This window comes from Pan troglodytes, chromosome 19, assembly GCF_028858775.2.
Source record: "Pan troglodytes isolate AG18354 chromosome 19, NHGRI_mPanTro3-v2.0_pri, whole genome shotgun sequence".
NCBI classification, from domain to species: Eukaryota; Metazoa; Chordata; class Mammalia; order Primates; family Hominidae; genus Pan; species Pan troglodytes.
The window spans coordinates 25699936-25705099 of record NC_072417.2 but is presented as its reverse complement, the minus strand read 5'-3'; the positions used below and the strand labels follow the sequence as shown (position 1 = coordinate 25705099).

Below are 5164 nucleotides of genomic sequence, written 5' to 3'. Positions count from 1 at the left end.
CAGCCTGGGCAACAGAGGAGACTCCATGACAAAAATAAATAAATTAATTAAATTAAATTAAAACAATAAATAAAACCCCTGGGCCCAAGTGATCCTCCTGCCTCGGCCTCCCAAAGTGCTGGGATTACAGACGTGAACCACCTCACCTGGCCTTATTTATTTATTTATTTATTTGAGATGGAGTCTCGCTCTGTCCCCCAGGCTGGGCTGGAGTGCAGTGGCACAATCTCGGCTGACTGCAACCTCTGCCTCCTGGGTTCAAGCAATTCTCCTGCCTCAGCCTCCTGAGTAGCTGGGATTACAGGTGCACACCACCATGCCCAGTTAATTTTTGTATTTTTAGTAGGGACGGGGTTTCATCATGTTGGCCAGGCTGGTCTCAAACTCCTGACCTCAAGTGATCCGCCCTCCTTGGCCTCCCAAAGTGCTGGGATTACAGCCACTGTGCCCAGCCCTTATTTATTTTTTTGAGACAAAGTCTCACTCTGTTGCCCAGGCTGGAATGCTGTGCCATGAACATGGCTCACTGCAGCCTCAACCTCCTGGGCTCAGCAATCCTCCCACCTCAGCCTCCCAATTAGCTAGGACTACAAGTACATGCCACCTTACCTGACTAATTTTTTGTGTTTTTTGTTTTTTTTTTGTAAAGACAGGATTTTTTTTTTTTTTTTTTTTTTTTGTAGAGACAGGATCTCCCAGGCTGGTCTCAAATTCCTGGGTTCAAGCAATCCTCTGGCCTTGGCCTCCCCAGCTGTTGGGATTACAAGTGTCAGCCACTATGCCCGGACTATTTAAAAAAAAATTTTTTTGGAGAGTTTTCTGGTAAAAACTGGAAAACCTGCTAGACAGATTCTAAAAGAGCTGTAATACTTGATTTCTTTGACATTTTAATTTTTAGTCTGAAATTTTCATTTCCAAATTTTCAATTTCTATGCACAAAATTCTTTTTTTTTTCTTTTTTTTACAGTTTTTCCTCCTCTGCTGAGGTTTCTTTTTTTTCCTTTTTTTTTCTTTTTGAGATGGAGTCCCACTCTGTCGCCCAGGCTAGAGTGCAATGGCGTGATCTCGGCTCACTACAACCTCCACCTCCCCGGTTAAAGCGATTCTCCTGCCTCAGCCTCCCGAGTAGGTAGGATTACAGGCACCCAGCATCATGCCCGGCTAATTTTTGTATTTTTGTAGAGATGGAGTTTCACCATGTTTGCCAGGCTGGTCTTGAACTCCTGACCTCAGGTGATCTGCCCAAGTTGGCCTCCCAAAGTTCTGGGATTACAGGCAGGAGCCACTGCGCCCGAGTGGAAAGTTCTAAAATTAATTGTGGCTATGGTTGCACAATTCTGTGAGTATTAAAAATTGTTGACTTGTATGCTTTAAATGGGTGAGTCATATGGTATATGAATTATATCTCAATAAAGCTATTACAACAAAAGATTCAGCAGTTTTCAAAATAGAACATATATATACTTTTTTTTCCTTTTCTTTTTTTTTCTTTTGCAGAAACAGGAACTATGTGTCCCAGGCTGGTCTCAAAATCTTGAGCTCAAGTGATCTTCCTGACCCAGCCTCCCAAATCGCTGGGATTACAGGTGTGAGCCACCATGCCTGGCCTGAAAATAGAATATTTGGAAATAAAATGATAAATTCAATAAACGAAATCCCCAAGATTGGAGGAGACCCTAAACTGAATGAAAACAGAAATTAACTCATGTTACAAATGAACAACAAAACTGTACTGAAGGAGAAGTGGTATGGGAATAGCAATTATGACATTATATTGTGCATATTATAGAATTAAGCAAATGACATATAAAAGAATGTGGAAGCTAGAGTTCTCACTGTAGGAAAAAAGTAGATTTAAATATGAATTAGGGAATACAAAGGAATCTTAGATGGGTAGAACTGGTGTTAGAGGCATCAGTATAAACCCATAATTTCATATACATCTGTAGAGATAGAGCTAGAGGTTTGGCCTCTGTGTGTTGAAGGCTTAGAAGCAATAACACAATGTAACAATGAGCAGGCTTGGTACCAAGATCTTGGTTTCTAAATATTATTCCTCACAACAAGGAAACAGCTTCTTAGAGAAATGGATGACTTTAGGGCTGGAACAGGGAAAGTATAAGCTAAGCTTAAAATATCCTGTTGTGATAGAAATTAAGGAAGTCCCCTGCCACCCCCAACACCCCAGCAAAATGATGGGAATATGTCAAAAAACACAGGAGGAAGTTCCATTTCCAATTATGGCTGAGTAATTCCCATCACACCAAGTCTTCTGTAAATAAGAATGATAGACTCAGAGCAAAATATTAAAGAACAAACAAAAACTACCTGAAGGCATTAGCAAATAACAGGAGGAATATACTGCACAGAGGTGGATACCTGGAAGAGAAGAGGACTGAATGGGTTTCCTGTGTTTTTACAGCTTTTAGTCTAAGGGAAGTCCAAAGTCTGCAAAGTGAGTGGTTAAAACAAAGCTGGGGGTAGTGGTGTGCGCCTGTAGTCCCACCTACTCAGAAGGCTGACGTGTGAGGAAACCCTGAGCACAGGAGTTCAAGGCTGTAGAGCACTAAGATTGTGCCTGTGAATACCCACTGTATTCCAACCTAGGCAACACAGTAAGACCTCATCTCTTTTTTTTTTTTTTTTTTTTTTTTTTGAGACAGAGTTTCACTCTGTTGCTCAGGCTGGAGTACAGTGGCGTGATCTCAGCTCACAGCAACCTCTGCCTTCCGGGTTCAAGTGATTCTCCTGCCTCGGTCTCTTGAGTAGCTGAGACTACAGCTATTTTTAGTAGAGACAGGGTTTCACCATGTTGCCCGGGCTGGTCTTGAACTCCTGACCTCAGGTGATCCGCCCGTTTCAGCCTCCCAAAGTGCTGGGATTACAGGCATGAACCACTGTGCCCGAGATCTTATCTCTTAAAACGACAACAACAACAACAAAAACAAAACAACAAAAACCCAAACCCCGCAGTCTTACTAGCTTGAATTGTTCAGGGCAACCCCAGCAGGTGGAAATAATGGGAGGAAATCCTATCAAAATAAGAGCCACAGAGAGGGAGGCTCAAATTCTGTGCATAAACTATAGTCCCAGCTACTCGGGAGTCCCAGTACCTGTAGTCCCAGCTACTTGGGAGGTTGAGGTGGGAGGCTCGCTTAAGCCCAGAAAGTCAAGGCTGTAGTGAGCTGTGATGATGCCACTGCACACCAGCCCGGGTGACAGAGTGAGACCCTGTCTCAAAAAAAAAAAAAAAAATTCAGAACTTTAAAAAATCACCCTGAAAAGAAACCCCATGCCCTTTTATTATTTTTTTCACTTTTTTGACTTTATTATTTTTTCTTTAAAACAATATTTATTCTTTTTTGTTGAGACTGGGTGTCACTATGTTGCCCAGGCTAGTCTTGAACTCCTGGGCTCAAGCCATCTTCCTGCCTCAGCCTCCCAAAATGCTGAGATTACAGGTGTGAGCCACTGTGTCTGGCTAAGAAACCCCATGCCCTTTAGCCATCACGTTCCATTCTCCCCATCACCCCAGCCCTAGACATTAATAATCCACTTTTTGCCTCTATAGATTTGTCTACTCTAGACATATCATATAAATGCAGTCACATATGTGGTCTTTTTTGACTGACTTCTTTCACTTACTATGTTTTCAAGGTTTTTGTTGTAACATGTGTCATTACTTCATCCCTTTTTATTGCTGAATAACATCTCATTGTATGGCTATATGACATTTTCTTTATCCATTCATCCATTGTTGAACATCTGGGTTGTTTCCAATTTTGGGCTATTGTGTATAATGCTGTTATGAACATTTGTGAACACGTTTTTCTGTGGACATTTGGTTTTTATTTCTCTTAGGTGTATACCTAGGAGTGGAATTGTTGGATTATATGGTAACTCTATGATAAGCCTTTCAAGAAATTGCCAGACTATTTTCCAAAGTAGTTGCCCCATTTTACATCTTCACCAGTAGTGAATGGGGGTTCTGATTTCTCCATATCTTCACCATGAATCTTTTTAAGAAAATAGATTATTGACCAGAGGTCAGGCATTCGAGGCCAGCCGGGCCAACATGGCGAAATCCCTCCTCTAATAAAAATATGAGTATTATTGGCTGGGCACGGTGGCTCATGCCTGTAATCCCAACACTTTGGGAGGCCGAGGCGGGTGGATCACGAGGACAGGAGATTGAGACCATCCTGGCTAACACGGTGAAACGCTGTCTCTACTAAAAATGCGAAAAATTAGCCAGGTGTGGTGGCGGGCGCCTATAGTGCCAGCTACTTGGGAGGCTGAAGCAGGAGAATCGCCTGAACACAGGAGGCGGAGGTTGTAGTGAGCTAAGATCATGCCACTGCACTCCTGCATGGGTGACAGAGTGAGACTCTGTCTCAAAAACAAAACAAAACAAAAAACAAATATTAGCAGGCTGTGGTGATGCATGCCTATAATCTCAGCTACTCAGGAGGCTGAGGCAGGAGTATTGCTTGAACCCGGGAGGCAGAGGTTGCAGTGAGCTGAGATTGTGCCATTGCACTCCAGCCTGGGCAACAGAGCAAGACTCTGTCTCAAAAACAAAACAAAACAAAACAGATTATTGATATATAATTCACATACCACACAATTCACTCAAAGAGTGCAATTCAATGGTTTTGGTATATATCATGTTAATTTTTAAAATTGTGGTAAAATATAAAAGTTGCCATTTTAACCATTATATATATACGTGTGTGTGTGTGTGTGTGTGTGTGTGTGTGTGTGTGTATATATATATATATATTTTTTTTTTTTGAGACGGAGTCTTGGTCTATTGCCAGGCTGGAGTGCAGTGGCATGATCTTGGCTCACTGCAACCTCTGCCTCCCAAGTTCAAGCAATTCTCCTGCCTCAGCCTCCCAAGTAGCTGGGACTATAGGCACACAACACCATGCTCAGCTAATTTTTGAATTTTTAAATTCTTACTCCTTCTAGGACTCTGATGACATAATTTTCTTTCTTTCTTTCCTTTTTTTTTTTTTTTTTTGAGGCAGAGTCTCACTCTGCTGCCATGTGAACTATGTTGGCCAGGATGATCTTCTTGATCTCTTGACCTCGTGATCCGCCCACCTTGACCTCCCAAAATGCTGGGATTACAGGTGTGAGCCACTGTGCCCGGCCATAT

At 42.2% G+C, this 5164-nt stretch overlaps 1 non-coding gene across 1 annotated transcript; it reads right to left on the bottom strand.

Annotated features, from left to right (window-relative positions):
- Positions 1-810: 810 nt before the first annotated feature.
- LOC112206135 (U7 small nuclear RNA) lies at positions 811-872 on the bottom strand. Its single transcript, XR_002940338.1, has one exon. It is a non-coding gene; the product is annotated as a U7 small nuclear RNA (small nuclear RNA).
- Between the last annotated feature and the right edge of the window lie 4292 nt (positions 873-5164).